Source organism: Castor canadensis, chromosome 1 (assembly GCF_047511655.1).
Source record: "Castor canadensis chromosome 1, mCasCan1.hap1v2, whole genome shotgun sequence".
Taxonomy (NCBI): Eukaryota; Metazoa; Chordata; class Mammalia; order Rodentia; family Castoridae; genus Castor; species Castor canadensis.
The window spans coordinates 66,070,049-66,089,806 of NC_133386.1; positions in this window are offsets into that span (position 1 = coordinate 66,070,049).

A 19,758-nucleotide genomic window follows, 5' to 3' on the forward strand; every position below is an offset into this window, starting at 1 on the left:
TATCCACAAATGAGGAATAGTTTTGGAATGTTTAGGTATGCTTTGGGTTTAAAGAGTGGTTTAAAGTTTTCTTCTTGTAGGTTTGACTCTTTCAAGTTATGCTATGAGTTTATTTGTAAGGATTTTATTATTTTTCTTTGATTTATAAATGTTTTCTTCTATCATATCATCTAATTATTTTTGTTTATGAAAAGAATGTTGAGTTTTGCATGTTATTTGAGAAGTTTACTTTATAGACTTCAGTAATTACAATCTCTATAGTATTCCCTTTGTTAAAAATATTCAATACTACTATTAATTGTTCTCTTTTCTAAAATGAACTTAGTTTCTCCTTAGTACTTCTTTATTATGTCTATCTCCTATTCCTTACTAACTCCAAATTCCCATTGATTATAATCACTAAATGCATTATGGGAATTCTGTGTATGACAAGTAAATTTGTGAATATTCATTTCTGAGCTATAAATTCAGACTTGCGTATCTTTGAGAAAATAGTGCAAAGCATAGTAAATTGTAATTAAACACACATTATTCTTTTAATAATAATGTAGTAAAATGAACTATTAAGCAAAAACTAATATTCTATTAAAATGTACAACATTTCTAATATCTATCCTTCAGCTGCAACCAATTGAGATATGATATTCTGTGTTTGTATGTCAGGGAGCAGGCTGAGTGCTGCTAGGAAAATAATCTTTGTATATTTATCTGCCCCCTGATCTCCAACAAGCCCTAGAGCCTGAAAATAAGATTAGGAAGTATTAATGTGCCCTGTTATCTCTGTTAAATACAAACATTACATGCCTCATTAGCTGGGATGAGCCTTTCAATTAGTGCATTCACAGCTTTGGACTTGAGGATATGAGGTCAGGGGCACACAATTTTCAAGTGGGATTACTGTGACATATGGTGAATGTCATATTGTATCCAAAAGTAGTGGGCTGTGGCCTTAGTAACATAAATAAAAATAAATAGTGCTGCTTTAAGAATTTATGTTGCCATGAATCTTCAAGGCATATAAATCATTTTGGACCCTGAGATGTTATGTCATAACTTTTTGAGTATGTGTGAATTTTTAAATATTTTTAATACATGTGCGTTTTCTAAACTAGCATGTTGCATCAGTGAGAACACTCTGAAGTAAACTTGCATCTCTTACATGAGTTTCTGTGATGAAGTTTAAGGGATGTTTTTGGTAAAGATATCATTCTTAAAAGGGGAGCCACAAGCCAACTAAATTATTTCAAAGAATCTGGCCCATTATTAAGGGACAGGCATAGTATATGTGAGTATTTGAGCATAGGTCATTTGCCCTCTTCCGTGAATGCTCTCTAATAGCATAGGCAGTTGTCAGTTGCATTGACAAAGGTAACCTGTGATGGCGATGTAATTGGTATTTTTCCCAAATATTACTCCAAATTTGGAGATAACTAGATTGGAAGGAATAAGGCAAAAAGGAAAAAAAAAAAAAAGAAAGGCATGATAATGAGCAAAATTCAGGGACAGAACAGGAGTTCTAAGAAGACTGGATTTTTGCTTTTAGCAGCAATTATAGCAATTTCTATCATGTTATAGGAAATACCATTTCGTGCATAAGAAATGTAGTGTCAATTTTTGTTGAAAAGGAATACAATGAGGTTAATGTTAAATGTAGCACACTTTCTGCCATTTCAATTAACCTCAGCCCCATTCATTCATGTCTCCAGTAAGTATTTTGTGGAAATGCTAATATTTTCCAAGCATTTTGCTCAACACTGGATATATAGCACTGCATGAATAGATAGTCTTTACTTTTGTACTATTTCCAATCTAAAGAAGGAGACAAACATTAAAAACATAATTATACCAATGAATGAAAACTTATCAAATAATGCAATATTTATTTGGTATAATAGGTATCATGAACATTTATGACATGACTACAGTTATGAAGATGTGATATTAAATTTAAATTTAGATGTGAATGGTGAGTAGAAAGTAGCCAGATAAAAAGTAAGGAGAATATTGTAGGCTGAAAGAAGTGCTTGATAAAAGATTCTGAAGTAGAAATGAGGGGGATACTTTCACGTTGAAAGCATGTGTGCTCGGAACATAATTACATAGGTGAAGGGTAGTGTGAGATGCAGTCTGTAGGGAATGTGTGTGTAAAGCAGAGAAATACTATTTTTAAATTTTTAACTTATTTAGTATTTGGTCATTGTGTTTTGAAATGAGAAGACTATTTATACAATTTGCTAATCTGTCAGTCTTTTTTTTCTTATCTATGATTTTGTATAGTCATTTCCCCTACTACATTGAAAGAGTATCTTAAAAGATCTATTATTTGATCTCCATCAGTCAAGAAATTATTCCATTCCATGATAAAAGAACAGAAAGTGGGAATGATAGTATATAATAGCATCCTTGAATTAACACTAACATATGAAAACTTCTTGCAAAATATCCTATTAAGAATAGGGCTGGTGGAGAGGCTCAAAGGGTAACAGCACCTGATTAACAAGTGTAAGGCCTTGAGTTCAAACTCCAGTGCCACTAAAAAAAAAGATAAAAGCATAAATTATTTCCAACAGATTATACTATCACAAAATACCTAGCTTCTCAGGATGCTTTTATGAGAGAATTACTAAAGGATTATTTAATTCCTCCTTATTATTTGGATGGCAAGACAGTCACAATTAATATTGAAGATTTAACCAAGAATGATTCAAGTCATTTCCTAAACAATTTAAAGACCAAAGTTGAAAGAAAGATAATACTCTGTTTCACATCCTTTACTAATGCATTTAGTTTCCTACACTCTTTGGAAAGCAAATTAGAAATGGAAGAGAAAAAAATTAGAAGTTGGAGTCATAAAGTGAACGCAATGTAGTAGTGTAATTGTTCTGCAGAGTGGCATTTCCCTAACAGTATCTCAATGGCATTTTATTATCACTAAAGTTTTAAATATACATAAATGATCACCTAGAATTTGGTTTCAATTAAAGGAATCTAATCGGCAAGTTAAAATATCTGCCTTTACAACATTTATATCTTTTGCCATAAACCTATTAATTATTAGCCTAAATTTGTTATATATTTTATAGCTCTTTCTCCAACATAAACATTTCTTCTAAATGGTGTATATCCATTCATCAAGACATGAAGTCATTAGTGTACCACAAGCAATTGTCTGAATAAAAGAGATCAAAGAAAAGTTCATCAATTCCATTGGTACTCATTACTAAATCTATTTCAGTGATAAAACCAAACTTATTTTTACTTTATTTATTTATTTTTTCTTTTATTCATATATACATACAATGTTTGGGTCATTTCTCCTCCCTTTCCCCCTGCCTCTTCACTCTCCCCCACCTATCCCCTCATTACCAGGCAGAAACTATTTTGCCCTTATCTCTGATTTTGTTGAAGAGAGCGTATAAGCAATAATAGGAAGAACCAGGGTTTTTGCTAGTTGAGATAAGGATAGCTATACAGGGAGTTGACTCACATTGCTTTCCTGTGCATGTGTTACCTTCTAAATTAATTCTTCTCGAACTAACCTTTTCTCTAGTTCTTGGTTCCCTTCTCCTATTGACCTCTGTCGCTTTAAAGTATATGCATTAGTTTCTCTGTGTTGAGGGCAACAAATGCTATCTAGCTTTTTGGGTGTCTTACCTATCTTCATACCTCCCTTGTGTGCTCTCGCTTTTATCATGTGATCAAAATCCAATCCCCTTGTTGTGTTTGCCCTTGATCTAATGTCCATATATGAGGGAAAACATACGATTTTTGGTCTTTTGGGCCAGGCTAACCTCACTGAGAATTATGTTCTCCAGTTTCATCCATTTACTTGTGAATGATAACATTTTATTCTTCTTTATGGCTGCATAAAATTCCATTGTGTATAAATACCACATTTTCTTAATCCTTCATCAATACTGGGGCATCTTGCTGTTTCCATAACTTGGCTATTGTGAATAGTGCTGCAATAAACATGAGTGTGCAGGTGCCTCTGGAGTAACCTGTGTCACATTCTTTTGGGTATATCCCCAAGAGTGGTATTGCTGGATCATATGGTAGATCTATGTTTACATTTTTAAGAAGCCTCCAAATTTTTTTCCAGAGTGGTTGTACTAGTTTGCATTCCCACCAGCCATGTAAGAGGGTTCCTTTTTCCCCACATCCTCACCAACACCTGTTGTTAGTGGTGTTGCTAATGATGGCTATTCTAACAGGGGTGAGGTGGAATCTTAGTGTGGTTTTAATTTGCATTTCCTTTATTGCTAGAGATGGTGAGCATTTTTCATGTGTTTTTTGGCCATTTGAATTTCTTCTTTTGAGAAAGTTCTGTTTAGTTCACTTGCCCTTTTCTTTGTTGGTTCATTAACTTTGGGAGAATTTAGTTTTTTGAGTTCCCTACATATTCTGGTTATCACTCCTTTGTCTGATGTGTAGCTGGCAAATATTTTCTCCCACTCTGTGGGTGTTTTCTTCAGTTTAGAGGCCATTTCTTTTGTTGAGCAGAAGCTTTTTAGTTTTATGAAGTCCCACTTATCTATTGTATCTCTTAGTTGCTGAGCTGCTGGGGTTCCATTGAGAAAGTCTTTGCTTATGCCTATTACTTTCAAAGTATTTCCTACTCTTTCCTGTACCACCTTTAGAGTTTGGGGTCTGATATGAAGATCCTTGATCCATTTAGAGTTAATATTGATATACCAGGGTAATAAACATGGATCTAGTTTCAGTTTTTTGCAGACTACTAACCAGTTTTCCCAGCAGTTTTTGTTGAAAAGGCTGTCTTTTACTTTTAGTGCCTTTGTCAAAGATAAGTTGGTTATAGTCATGTGGCTTCATATCCGGGTCCTCTATTCTGTTGCACTGGTCTTCATGTCTGTTTTTGTGCCAGTACCATGCCGTTTTTATTGCTATTGCTTTGTAATATAGTTTGAAGTCAGGTATTGTGATACCTCCTGCATTGTTCTTTTGACTGAGTATTGCCTTGGCTATTCGTGGCCTCTTGTGTTTCCATATAAATTTAACAGATTTTTCAATCTCTTTGATGAATGTCATTGGGATTTTAATGGGGATTGCATTAAACATGTAGATTGCTTTTGGGAGTATAGATATTTTTACTATGTTGATTCTACCAATCCATGAGCGTGGGAGATCTCTCCACTTTCTGTAGTCTTCCTCAATCACTTTCTTCAGAACTTTATAGTTTTCCTTGTAAAGGTCTTTCACATCCTTTGTTAAGTTTACTCCTAGGTATTTGATCTTTTTTGAGGCTATTGTAAATGGTATTGTTCTCATATATTCTTTCTCAGTTTGTGCATTATTAGTGTATAGAAATGCTAAGGATTTTTCTATATTGACTTTATATCCTGCTACCTTGCTATAGCTGTTGATGGTGTCTAGGAGCTTTTGAGTAGAGTTTTTTTGGGTCTTTAAGGTATAGGATCATATCATCTGCAAATAGGGATGTTTTGACAGTTTCTTTTCCTATTTATATTCCTTTTATTCCTTTTCCTTGCCAAAGTACACTGGCTAGGAATTCCAGTACTATGTTGAATAGGAGTGGAGATAGTGGGCATCCTTGTCTTGTTCCTGATCTTAGAGGAATGGTTTCAGTATTTCACAATTAAGGAAATGCTGGGTATAGGTTTGTCATATATAGCTTTTATAATGTTGAAGTACTTTCCTTCTATTCCTAGTTTTCTTAGAGCTTTTATCATGAAATGGTGTTGGATCTTATCAAAGGCTTTTTCTGCATCTATTGAGATGATCAAGTGGTTTTTATCTTTGCTTCTGTTAATGTGGTTTATTACATTTACTGATTTTCATATGTTAAACAACCCCTGCATTCTTGGAATGAAGCCTACTTGGTCGTGGTGAATGATCTTTTTGATGTGTTGCTGAATTCGGTTTGCCATTATTTTATTGAGGATTTTTGCATCAATGTTCATTAAGGAGATTGGCCCATAGTTCTCCTTTTTGGTGGTGTCTTTGCCTGGTTTTGGGATAAGTGTAATACTGGCTTCATAAAATGTGTTAGGCAGTTTTTCTTCCCTTTCTATTTCGTGGGACAGTTTAAGGAGGGTTGGTATTAGTTCTTCTTTAAAGGTCTGATAGAATTCAGCAGAGAATCCATCAGGTCCTGAACTTTATTGCTGCTTCAGTTTCATTTTGTGTTACAGATCTAGTCAGGTGATTAATGTCCTCTTGGTTCAGTTTTGGATGACCATAAGTATCTAGAAATCTGTCCATTTCTTCAAGATTTTCAAATTTATTGGAATATATGTTCTCAAAGTAGTCTCTAATAATTTCCTGGACTTCCATGGTGTTTGTTGTTACCTACCCTTTTGCATTCTTGATTTTACTGATATGGGTTTTTTCTCTCCTCATTTTAGTCAGGTTTGCCAGGGGTCTATCGATCTTGTTTATTTTTTCAAAGAACCAACTTTTTGTTTCATTCTTTTTATTTTTTTATTTTTTTGGTTTCTCTTTCATTGATTTCAGCTCCTATTTTTATTATTTCTCTCCTTCTATTTGTTTTGGGGATTTGCTTGTTCTTGTTTTTCTAGGAGTTTGAGATGTATCATTAGGTCATTAATTTGAGATCTTTCAGTCTTTTTAATATATGCACTCATGGGCATAAACTTTCCTCTCAGGACTGCCTTTGCTGTGTCCCATAGGTTCCGGTAGGTTGTGTTTTCATTTTCTTTGACTTTCAGGAACCTTTTAATTTCCTCTTTTATTTCATTTATGACCCATTGTTCATTAAGCAATGAGTTATTTAGTTTTCAGCTGTTTGCATGTTTTTTGTCTTTATTTGTGCTGTTGAGTTCTAGTTTTATTGCATTGTGATTTGATAGGATGCATGGTATAATTTCTATTTTCTTATATTTGTTGAAGCTTGCTTTGTGCCCTAGGATATGATCTATTTTGGAGAAGATTCTGTGAGCTGCTGAGAAGAATTTATATTGTGCAGAAGTTGGATGAAATGTTCTGTAGACATCAACTAGGTCCATTTGATCTATGGTATGTTTTAGATAAGATTTCTTTATAGATTTTTTGTTTGGATGACCTTTCTATTGTTGATAGCGGGATGTTAAAGTCTCCCACAACCAGTGTGTTGGAGTTAACATATGCTTTTAGGTCCTTCATGGTATGTTTGATGAATTTGAGTGCATTGACATTGGGTGCCTATGGGTTGATAATTGTTACTTCCTTTTGGTCTATTTCTCCCTTTATTAGTATGGAATATCCTTCTTTATCTCACTTGATCAATGTAGGTTTGAAGTCTACTTTGTCACAGATAAGTATTGCTACTCCTGCCTGTTTTCGAGGTCCATTGGCTTGGTAAAATTTCTTCGAGCCTTTCATCCTAAGGCTATGCTTATTTCTATCAATGAGATAGGTCTCCTGTAAGCAACAAATTGTTGGATCTTCTTTTTTAATCCAGTTTGTCAAAAGGTGTCTTTTGATGGGGGAATTAAGTCCGTTAACATCAAGTGTTAGTATTGACAGGTATGTGGTGATTCCTGTCATTTAGTTGTCTTAGTTGTTTGAGGGTTTGATTGTGTGTAGCTAAATTGATGTTACTCTCTACTTTCTTGCTTTTTCTTTTCCTGTAGTTTGGTACTGCCTGGCCTTTCATGGTTATGTTGGGTTTCACTTTCTGTGTGCAGAATCCCTTGAAGAATCTTTTGTAGTGGTGGCTTTGTGGTCATATATTGTTTTAGTTTCTGCTTATCATGGAAGAATTTTTTTGCTCCATTTATTTTGAATGATAGTTTTGCTGGATAGAGTATTCTAGGGTTGAAGTTATTTTCATTCAGTGCCCGGAAGTCCTCATCCCAAGGTCTTCTTGCTTTTAATGTTTCTGTTAAGAAGTCTGCTGTGATTTTGATGGGTTTACCTTTGTATGTTATTTGTTTTTTCTCTCTTATCACCTTCAATATTCTTTCTCTAGTCTCTGTACTTGTTTTAATGATAATATGTCATTGTGTAGTTCTATTTTGGTCAGGTCAGTTTGCAGTTCTGAAGGTTTCCTGTACCTGTATGGGCATGGTTTTCTCTATATTTGGGATATTTTCTGTAATTATTTTGTTGAATATATTATGCATTCCCTTTGCTTGCATCTCTTCTCCTTCTTCAATGCCCATGATTCTCAGGTTTGGTGTTTTGATGGAGTTGGTGAGTTCTTGCATTTTCTTTTCACAGGTCTTGAGTTGTTTAACTAAGTGTTCTTTGGTTTTTCCTTTTATTACCATTTGATCTTTGAGTTCTGAGATTCTGTTTTCTGCTTGTTCTAGTCTGCTGGATTGGCCTTCCATTTTGTTTTGTATTTCTGTTTTCTCTTATCTCTTTATTTATCTTATCTCTTTATTTATCATGTTCTTTGTTTCACTTTGGTGTTTATACAGTGTTTCTATGGTTTCTTTTATTTGTTCTTGTGCTTTCTCAAATTCTCTGTTTTTGTTGTCTTGCAATTTCTTGAATGTCTCCCGTACATTTTGGTTGACCATACCCAGTATTATCTATAAAATTCTTATTGATTACTTGCAGGATTTCTTCTTTCAGAGTGTTCTTGTGGGCTTCATTGGGTTCTTTGGCATAGTTTATCTTCGTTTTCTTAGAGTCTGGATCTGGGTATCTGATTTCTTCGTTTCCCTCTGGTTCCTGTACTAATTTATTATTTGGGAGAAAATGATTTCCCCCTTTTTTCCATCTTCCCATCATTGCCCTTACTATTGTTACTGTTCCTACACTGTGTGTAATTCAGTATTGTCTAGCTTGTAATAATAACAAAGGTAATATCTAGAATGGAAGGGTGAGAGGAGAGGAAAGCAAAGAAGGAAAAGAAAAAGGAAAACAAAACAAAACAAACAAAGAAAAAACAAAAAAATCCCAACCAACCAACCAAACCAACAAACAAAAAGCCAAAGAAATAAACAGGGACAGATAGTGTACTAATCAACAGTAAGCTAAACAGGCATTAGAGAGACAGAGAGAGGATAATGAAAAAAAAAAAAAAAAGAAAAGACAAAAAACCACAAGTTCAAATGCAATAAAGTTTCAGTCTTAATAATTTTGGTGTTAGTCCTTCAGCCTCCAGTTCTGAAGACTTCTCAGTGTCTGTGAAGTAGTTCTGTCATTTTCTCATCAAAGGGGAAAAAGACAAAAAACAAAACAACAACAGAAAAAATATCCCAAGTTCAAATGCAGTACAGTTTCAGTTAGTCCTTCAGCATCCAGTGTTGTTGTCTCATCAAAGCAAGAGGAAAAAAAACGAGGGGGGAATCTGGAGACAGCTTTGTGAATGTCTGTCTGAGGCTGTGGCTCACCTGCCTCCTACTGTCAACCATTTGCTGCTGCAGGCTTTGTTTATTTAGAGTTCTCCTGGACACATGTCCCTTTTGTTTTCTCCAGTACATAGTCCTACCCACCTTTTGCAATTGTTCCATCTTTTTTGCCTGAGGAGTGGCCCTTCCCCCCTTTCCAGTGGCGCTTTCCACACGACAGCTGCAGTTACAAGCTTTCCCATCTTCAAGGTTGCTGGGCGGGTGCCACTGCTGCTGCCTTTTCTGGCTAGCTTGTTTATTTACAGTTTGCCTAAGGGACTGCCCCTCCCCCACTTTCCAGGGCTTGGGTGCCCCTCCCTCTTTGCTGTGTCTTTTTTTGTTCTTTTAATTCAGCTGCTTGTTTATTATTTAGTGTTTTTTTTCTCTTTTCTCTTCCCTCCCCCCGCCCCCCGGTGGAAACCCCAGGGGGCTATGCTGATCTGGCCCATCATTGTATGTGGGGGTACCATGTGCTGCTTAGCTCACCTGGTGGTCTGCATCTTCCCAAGCAGTCTGGGAGCTGACATCTGGCGGTGCAGGAGCCCTTCTGGTTTCTCCATTTAATATGGAGTGGAGGTGTTATGCTTGCCTCTTCTTGGTGGTTTTTCCTGTAAGGTGTATCTCCAACATCTCTCCAAGATTTTACTTTAGGAAGCACACTTTCTGCTTCTTCCCTGTAGTCGCCATCTTGGAATCCTTCAAACTTATTTTTACACTATTAATATTTTTCTAATCATTAGGAACTCATACATGACAACAGCTTGTTGGAACTTCTTTCTCTACCACTGATTGATACCCTGCTTGTATAATAGTTTTATTAATATTCTAATAGAGGGAAATGCCCATATAATATGCCAACCGTTAGACATATAAGATTGACATATGCATCTCAAGAATTCCTTAAGTAACCTCAATCTCAAAATAGCTTAACACCGTTATTAACCACTGCAACTTTCACATGCTGGGCTTTGCATTCAGGAATTCAGGTCTCTTTGCTTCACTGTTCAAACATTTGGTGATTCTAATTTTCCTGAAGTTTATAGCATACATGAGCCTTTCTGCTCTCAAGGACATAATCTGACTGCTTTATGCCACATAAGTAGTTCATGCCCATTTCTCACATACAGCACACACCAATGCATGAAAATCACTGAGAAAAACCTTTCAGTTGCAGTCCAGCTGACAATGACATGCTACATCTTTCCTCTTGTGCCTTCAGTCCTATGATCATCATGCAGCCATTATTTGTTTAGCTTGTTTGCATGTTTTCTTTCAATATTCCTAGATATTTCTGTAATAACCAAAGGTAAAGGAATGTAATTTCTTTTTATTAGTCATTACTGTATTTGTTCTTTAATGTTTTGTTTAACAGAGAGTAATTTTCTTTTCTTCTCAATTTCATGCCTCTATTTTTCATCTTCTGCTCCCTTCATCCTTTCTGTGAACATTTTAACTTTTAGCTTATGATGAACTAAAAGAATGATAGGACAACATTTGATACTGACTGAATATGCAAGAACTCATGTTTGGATGGGATTTTGGTCATGCAGCCATGTAATATCCACAAGTGTGAGTCTCTCACACTTTCCTCATTTAGAATGACTGCATTTTCAGATATGAGCCTTTTGTAAGACAAGTGTATATTATGAGATCAATGGAAAGATTTAAAAATTAATGATACATGGCCTGGGCTACCATGCCTGGCAATATATTCTTAAAAAGAAAGAAAATTGAAAATAAAAGAAAAACTTTAAACACTGTCAACAACATTGAAGATATGACCTAAATTCAGACTTCAAGTGTTTTAGGATTGAATGTAATGAGTTTGTCAAAACCAAAACAAAATAAACACAGGAGAACTGAAAAGTCATGTGACAGATGTTGCTGGCTTGTGTTAGCTTACCTTGATCATGTGGTGCCTTGTAATTTGTACCAGGTTAGTACCTTACACATCTGTGTACCATAATGACATATGTTTACCAGCTTTCCTGGTATATAGTTCACACTTTTATTAGAATATTACAGTAATCCTGTCAATAAGGAAATATAAGGAACTAGAAAATATTCATCTTGGCATATTGTGTCACATCTGTCAGAATAATAAATGTCAACAAAGACTGCTAATATTACTTGAACACTTACTATAACTCTAAGAAATTAATATCAAAATTCTCTCTTGTTATTCTTGTCTCAGTTATATAAATTTAAATAGTTTCATCTCACATGAAAAAAGCTAAGCTTTTATAGGCTTATGAAAAGTTATATGACTCCTCCTAGGACACACATGTAGTGTGTGCTAGGGTTACAATTTAGACCCAGTTGTCTGTCTTCAAAGATGTTGTGCTTAACTAGCATGTATGATACTCCTCACCATCACTGCTATTGACTTGTCATGAAATGTTTTCCTAATAATCAGAATCTTACACAGGTCACAATTTTCTATGTCTCAGGTTTGAATTATTTTTTTTTCATTGTTGTTGTTGACATCCAAAGGCAAGAACTGAGTTCCCAAATTAGTAATACCTTTAATGTTAGCTCCCTTAATACCTGAAAATTTTCAATATTTCTCTGAGTTAATTTAAATTTTCTCTTAATAAATATATGAAAGCAGCCTGACTGGTTCTTTGGTCAAGCTAATTTTTTTTTATCTGACCTGAAATGTTTGAGGATTTTAATTTCACGTACTTAGTTATTTCTAAATTTCTTTCAAAATCCACAACAAAAGAATGAGTATTGATTGCTGTTTATGTTCATCACTTTTCTGGTCACAGCTTTATCAGCTTTATCTGTTCACACATGTGATGTTTTACCAGGATTTAGCATCAGTATCTATTTCCAACCAACTTAAATCTCCAATCCATCCAACTACTTTATGAAACATATATATTATTATGATTAAGTTATTAGCTTATTTGATTTTTTAAGGCATCCAACACTTAATTTCAATTTATTGATTCTCAATTATTATTATTATTTTTGATGGTATTGGTATGGTAATCTGTATCTCCAGATTTCTGTATGAAATCTGTATCTCCAGATTTCTGTTGTTTTCCATTTACCTGAAATGAATAGTGGAGCATCTGAGACATATTCTGCCATTGCCTGTTGTACAATGTATATGTATATGTACACTGTTGGGTTGTATATATGAGAAGGAAAGATTCCTGTGTCCCTCCATACTGATGATATAAGATGGTCTCATGGCAACAAATGATAGAGATAGGACTTTTGAAGGTCTGCTTGAACACACAGCTCATGAATAGTGAATAAGGTCACAAATTGGTTCTTGTTTATGAAAAAGACATTGGTAAGTATATTTTTAAATCAATTATAATCATCAGGAATTATAAATGCCCTTGATATTTTCAAAAAGGTTAGAGAACAAACAGTGCTTCAGGGTAATAATGTGGTCCTCATACACATAGAATTTTATTCAGCCACAAAGAAGAATGAAATTTTTTCATATGTAGGTAGATGGATGAAACCAGAGAATGTCCTCTTAAGTGAAGTTAACTGGACTCAGCATGCCAAAAACTACAAGTTCTCCCTAATATTCAGATTATAGACCTAAAATAAATGCAGCAATATTATGGGACTAGGGACACACTAAGGGGAGGTCGCCCATGGGAGGGATAGAGCAAGGGAAGAAAACTAAAAACTGGAATGTGGTTGATGTACTCTCTGTACAGGAATGAATACATAAATCTTAAGTTGGCTGGGCCACCATTGGAAGGGGATGGACAAGGGAGGAGTGAAGAGGACTAGAGGAGATGAACCAATCGGAATTGTATATGCATGGAAACAGTATGCATGTAGCTATCTTTATTTCAAACTAGCAAAAAAGTCTTCTTTTTCTTTTTAACATTTCTTTTGAAGGGAAAGATAGCAGGGAAAGGGGGTAGGAGGATCAATACAGTGCAAATAATGTGTATACATGTATGTAAATGTGAAAATGATACCAGTTGAAACTGTTCCAAGAATCAGGGAGAGGTGATAAAGGAGAACAGGGAGGTGTTGAATTCAAGTATGATAAATAAAATAAACACAGGCAATAAAAATTAAAAAGAATTAAAACTTTCTGAAATTTAGGAAGTAAGGGGATTAGAAACAACTCCTGGATGGAGTTGGGACCCTCCATGAACAAATTGAATAGAAAGTGGTGCAATGGAAAGATAAATTAAGTAGATAATAGGGCCATTTGTAAAAACCAGCACATGCTATGGAGGTCCTTGGGAACCTAGGTTTGTAGAAGTAAATGCTTTGCAAGGCTTCCTGTTCCATCTCAATAATGAAATATGTATAAACACACACAATGGCAAAATACTTTGAGTGGGTTTAATAGATTGAGTTTCAAAAGAAATTTGATTGTCTGTATGTAGCTTGCATATTTTAACTGTTTTGTTTTTCCAGTAATTAACATGTCAATATCGTATGACAAAAGTGTGTGTGCCATATTCGGGTATTTTCATGAATATACCACCTTGAAGGCATTCCTTTAAAAAAAAGAATATACTTTAAAAAGTCTAACAATTTTTGGAGAAATATGTATCCTAATATGGTTTTATAAAATTGTATTATAAACTTTTAGGCAAGAAAATTGTATTGAAGTATAAATTATTACAATTCATTAGGCTTACGTTTCCACAGAATTCATCATTACTGATTTTTTTCTCAATCTATGAGGTTTTGTTCTATATCTACTTTGATGAATGTAAGTTTAATCCTGTTTTATATATAGAAAGAACTAAAGATTTTGGACTCCTTGTATACTCCTTTAAGGAAAGTATGATCAACTTGAAATTTGTAATTCCTGTTATATATTATATAATTACACTTATATTATGCAATTCTCCTAAGACCCTAAAATTCAGCCCACTTTTCATATAGTTATTGGTATCATTTATTAACATAAATATGTTTTTAAATATCTTTGAACTCAGTAGTTTTTAAAGATCTTTCATTTTTATTAATCAATTCAATATGAATATTTGAGTAAATAGATGTAAGTTTGCTGACAGCAACTTGAAATAGAACTATTTTCTCTATATAGAAAATGCTTTATTTTGCTTTCACTTTCTAACAGATGCTAGAAAAATCAATTTAATGTCTGCTTTTGAAATATGTTCATAGGCCATTTTGCATTTCTTAAACCACATGGCTTTGTCTCCAAATCTAGATATTTTTGGTGATAAACTGTAGTTTGATCAGTGTAATTTTTATTCACTCATTTCTAAATATATAGGAACACAAATTCTATGTGTTTGGGGATTTTCCATAAGTTTTCTGATTAGGTGATAAGTATACTGATAGATAAAAATGGGTCTGTACGGACTTTTTTTTAATCGAGTATTTGAGGGATTTCTTTCTCTTTTTTTTTTTTTTTTGTTTTTGTTTTTTTGGTGGTATGGGGACTGAACTCTGTGAACCCAGGGACTTGCACTTGCTAGGCAAGTGCTCTGCCACTTGAACCACACCTTTTTATTTTAGTTTTTTTTTTTGAGTGGGACCTCACATTTATGTGCAGGTGAGTGTAGATCGGCCTGCATAGCCATGTCCAGCTATTGGGAGACATAGGTTTTGAATTTTTCCCTTAGTGGCCATGAACCATAATTCTCCCAAATTCCACCTACTGAGTAGCTGGGACTATAGAAGTGAGCCAACATGCCCAGACCAATAGTTGGTGTTACAGAATACAATACAAAGAATGCAATTTGAATAAGATCTTTATCTCTAAGTTTAGTAATAAAATTGTTAATTAATTAGCTAGCAACAAAATGATAAAAATGATTTCACATTTAGCATACTTTTAAGAAACTCAGGAGTCAAAAATATAGCAGAAATTAGGATTTACTTAAAATCGAACAGCAATTAAATATGATATATTAAAATGATAGGACAAATCTAAATTTAAATAGATTGGATTGAAATTTGTAACTTTCAGTGTAGCTACTTAAAATAAAACATTTTGAGAAATTATAAATTATTGATATCATTCAACACATAAACTTAAGATAGATAAATATAAAATATGTAAAAGAAGTAAATGATTAATTTGAAAAACAATAAATTTAAATTTTATTATTTATTAGTATATAATAGTTGTACAGGGTTGATACATTATGACATTTATACATGTGTTTATACTACATCTTAATTAGATTCATCCTCTCCATCATTCTCCCTCCCTTCCCCCTTCTTAAAACAATTTCAATTTCAACAGGTTTCATATTCTAGTTTCATACACATATAAAAAGTATATCCACTGTGCTCACAGTCCTTATCTTCTTTATTTACTCTCCTTCCTCCTACTTGTACCTACTCTTGAAGAAAAAAATAGCAGCTCTTTGAGAAAACTGATCAAATAAACTTTTGGCAAATTAAGCAAAACAAGACTAAGAAACAATGCACAAATAACAATGAGCTTATATTTTGCATGCCTTCACTCATTAAATATGATAGCAGCCTTAGAGAAGCATATGACTGTTTTCAATTTATAATCATGACCAGTTATGATCTCTCAGTGATCCAGAAATTGAGTTTATGGAGTTTGTTCATTTTGCTTAACCACAATGTATTTCATCCCCAAATAAACAGTCTTTGTTTTTGAAAACTTTTACATGACAAACATATGAAGCAGTTCATGCCAGTAAATTTGAAATTTGACATATAATGGACTCTTGCGTTTGGTGAATGTATGATGATGCCTAATTCTGATTTCATGACAACCTGTCTCTAAGAACTTTTTGGTTCTCCCTTTCCCCTCATTTATTTTCTCTAGGCAAGCAGGAGTTGCTCAGTTAATAAATTTGGGCAAAATAAATGCTACATTGTCAGCTCAGTACCTTCCAGTTTCTCCTGGCAACTAGCCCAACAGCAGAGCACACATTTCTCACTTCTCTCGGCCATGCTGGGGATGGCAGTTTGTCCCGCGTTCACCAAAGTCCTCTTGAATGAATATACTGACCTCATTCTAGATTCTACTACCAGGGAGCACATTACTGGTTCTTTCTTTAGCCTGATCTTCAAAATTGTCCTTATCAGCAATAAAGGCAATCATTGTCTTCCATCTGCCTGTATCATTTTTTCTTATCTTTCAATTTCTTAAGAACATGAGAGAGTATAGAATATAAAAGGAATGAGGAATATTATACATTGTTCTCAAATATCAATATTGAGTTTACAGGGAGCTAGCAAGGAGTGAAATTTGTGGAGGAAAGATGATGTGCAAAGATGAAGTTTCTGGCAGTCAGAACACGTGGCTGTGGCTTTAACCATTGGCAGCAATGTTCTACTGACAAAGGTCAGGACCTTTGACCTTAGCAGTTTGCTGCTGCCTGTGTTATACAGTGTTACTGCTCTCCCAGCTGTGTAACTGGATTTAACTTCCATCCTGAGGTCCTGTGGCATTTTCCCCCTCCGTCACTAAAGCTTATGATAGATGTTAGGTTGGACTATGGAATCAAAACCACACACACACACACACCCCTGTTTTCTAACATATTTTTTTAATGAGCGAAAAAACACTGGTCTATATGTGTGTTCTGTCTGTCTGTATGTTCTTAGATTCTGTCCTTAAGAAAACTATACTTTCTATTACCTCCTTAGACTGGGAAATATATACCTAATTTTTCCCATTGTAAGCAGCATCTTTAAACTTAATTTTATTAGCAAAGTAAGTGATATTTTGATCTTCTATTTATTCATCTGTGTATTTGGCTTATAAATTTGTTGGAACTCAGATATGTAAGAAAAATGGTATGTATTGATCACTTTGAACTCAACAATCCACTGTCTAAGCTGATCATTGATATGCAGACAAGGAACAAATATTACATTTAAAATGTACATTGAAAAGTATAGTAATTGAGACTTCTTGAATGACCAGGGCAGGGGACTTTAGACTTTGATGGTATCTTAATAAAGGCAGGACATGTAGACCCTTGATTATGCTAAGGCTCTGCAGTATATGGTAGGTTTTTTTTTTCTCAACTGGGTTTATATACCTCTTGTCCTCAGCAAAGACATCATTCTTGTCAAAGTGTAGGTGGTTTGTCAATAGGCAAGTTTCATCTATTAATCTTAAACTGCAGGACAGTCTGACATGAAGGAAAATACCACCTGGACAGCTTTAATTTTGCTTAATGAATTTTTAGTAGCATGGTCATGGTTGGTTGCTATTAGTTCAGAAACAATTCTTGGTGCCCAGTGAAATCTGAAGAATTACTCTAAGTCTAGTATTATCCTTTTAGAGAATATGTAAAAAGATTGACACATAAACTATCACTTAAAATGAGGATACCTAAATGATATGGTTTTGTAAAATTTGAAAAGTTGAGATCTTGATAAACTACTCAAAGAATGCTGGGTGTGTTTCAAGATAGATATCTTGGGAGTACTATCATTGTTTGTGGTATGCTTAAAATTTTTTAATATTTAAGTTCTGAAGTAAAAACCAGCAAAAATGAATCATATTAAAAGGGAACCTGAGGCACAACAGTAGGGTACAATGTAGTTGAATGAGAGGTTGGTCTCATGAGAACGCAACTATTAAGTAGATTTGTTCATTCAGTTAGGTAAAATGTAGATGGACAGTATTTGTTTGCACAGTAGATGCTATTCTCTGGCTTGGTACTCATTGACTTCTGATCATTTACTTTTAGAAAGTCAACAAGATAAAGTCCACAGATAGGTCAAACATCTAGCTAAGACAACAGAAGAAAGAAGGGAAAGAGTGTATATCCTGAAAATGTAATTGCCCTACGAGTGTTGAGGGAATATTTAAGCAGATCGAATGACCAACCAGCAGGTATATGAAAACAATGCTCAATGTCACTCATCACCAGAGAAATGAAAATTAAAATAAAAATAAAATATTACCCCACACTTGTTACAATGGCTATTATGAAAAAGACAAAAAGGGAGAGTTAATATGTGTAGAAAATGGAACCCTGACATAGTTTGTGGAAATTAAAATTAATATAATTATGATGGAAACAAGTATGAAGATGTCTCAAGAAATTGAAAATAGAAATGTGGTCTGATCCAGTAATGCCAGTTCTTCATTTCTCAAAGGAAATGAATCAGTATGTTGAAATGAATTTGCTGGAGGGGATGAATTCAAGTAAGATATATTTGATACATTATAAGAACTTTTGTAAATGCCACAATGTACCCCCACTCAGCACAACAATAAAGGAAAATCCAAAAAATGAAATGATATTTGCATTCCTGTGTTCATTACAGCATGATTCACAGTAACCAGGCTATGGAATAAACCTAAATATGTATCTAAGAATAAATGGATAACAAAAATGTGTTATTAAAGCTGGCAGAGTATATCAAATGATAGAGTACCTGCCTCTCAAGCATGAGGGTGTAAGTTCAAACCCTAGTGCCACACAAAAAAAAAAACTGCTGGACATGTGGCTTAAGTGGTAGAGTGCTTGCCTAGGAAGAACAAGATCCTGAGTTCAAATCCCAATACTATAAAAAAATGTGGAAGGTACAGCACACACACATACATGAAATATTATTCAGCTTTAAAGATAGGAAAATCATGGTTATCATGTTTAATGAAATAAGCCAGAGACAGAAAGCAAAATATTGAACTAATTCACTTATATGTGGAATCCAAAAACGTTGAACTCATAGAAACAGAGACTATGATGGTGGTGGAGGGACTACAGAGGGTGCGGGGGTCAGGGAGAGGTTAGTCACAAATACAAAACTTAAACAAAAGGAATAAATATGGAAGATTATTGCACAACATGGTGACTATAATTAGTAATAGTGCTTCATATTCCTGAAAATTGCTAAAATTGTAGAGGGTAGGTTTTCTCACATCAAAAAAGAGCACTTTGCAGAAACAGATATATTAATTAGCTTGATTTAGCCATTACACAATGTATGCACATGTAAATACATCATGTTACACACAAGGACAGATACATTTTTGTAAAATAAATTTATATAAATCAATTAATTTGAAAGAAGCAGATTAAAACGAAAACTTTGGCTAGCATGTTTACTAGAGGAGCACTTTGAAAAACTACCCAATGTTTTATTCCCAGAAGCTAGTAAAAGTGACTATGCTGCCAACACATGGAAATGAGAGGAAAACCATTATCTAAGAGGATGGTATAGCAATAAACATTATCAACAGAGTGTGAAAAGCACCTTTGTCACTAGCAAGATGCCACACTCAAATCATTAAGTGTTGATGATCACATCCAGAAATTTGTACGTTCTAGGCAAGTGGTCTACCACTAAATTTATCCCCAGCCCTTCAGTAAAAGTTTTGAATAAACAAGATCTATAAACAGGAGGTGTCAAAAATGAAAATTTCTAAATATTTCAGAGAGTAAGTAATGTCTCACCTACTAGAGACATCAGGTACAGGTTGATGTGTTCCTGAAGTTGGGTAAATAAGCTACTT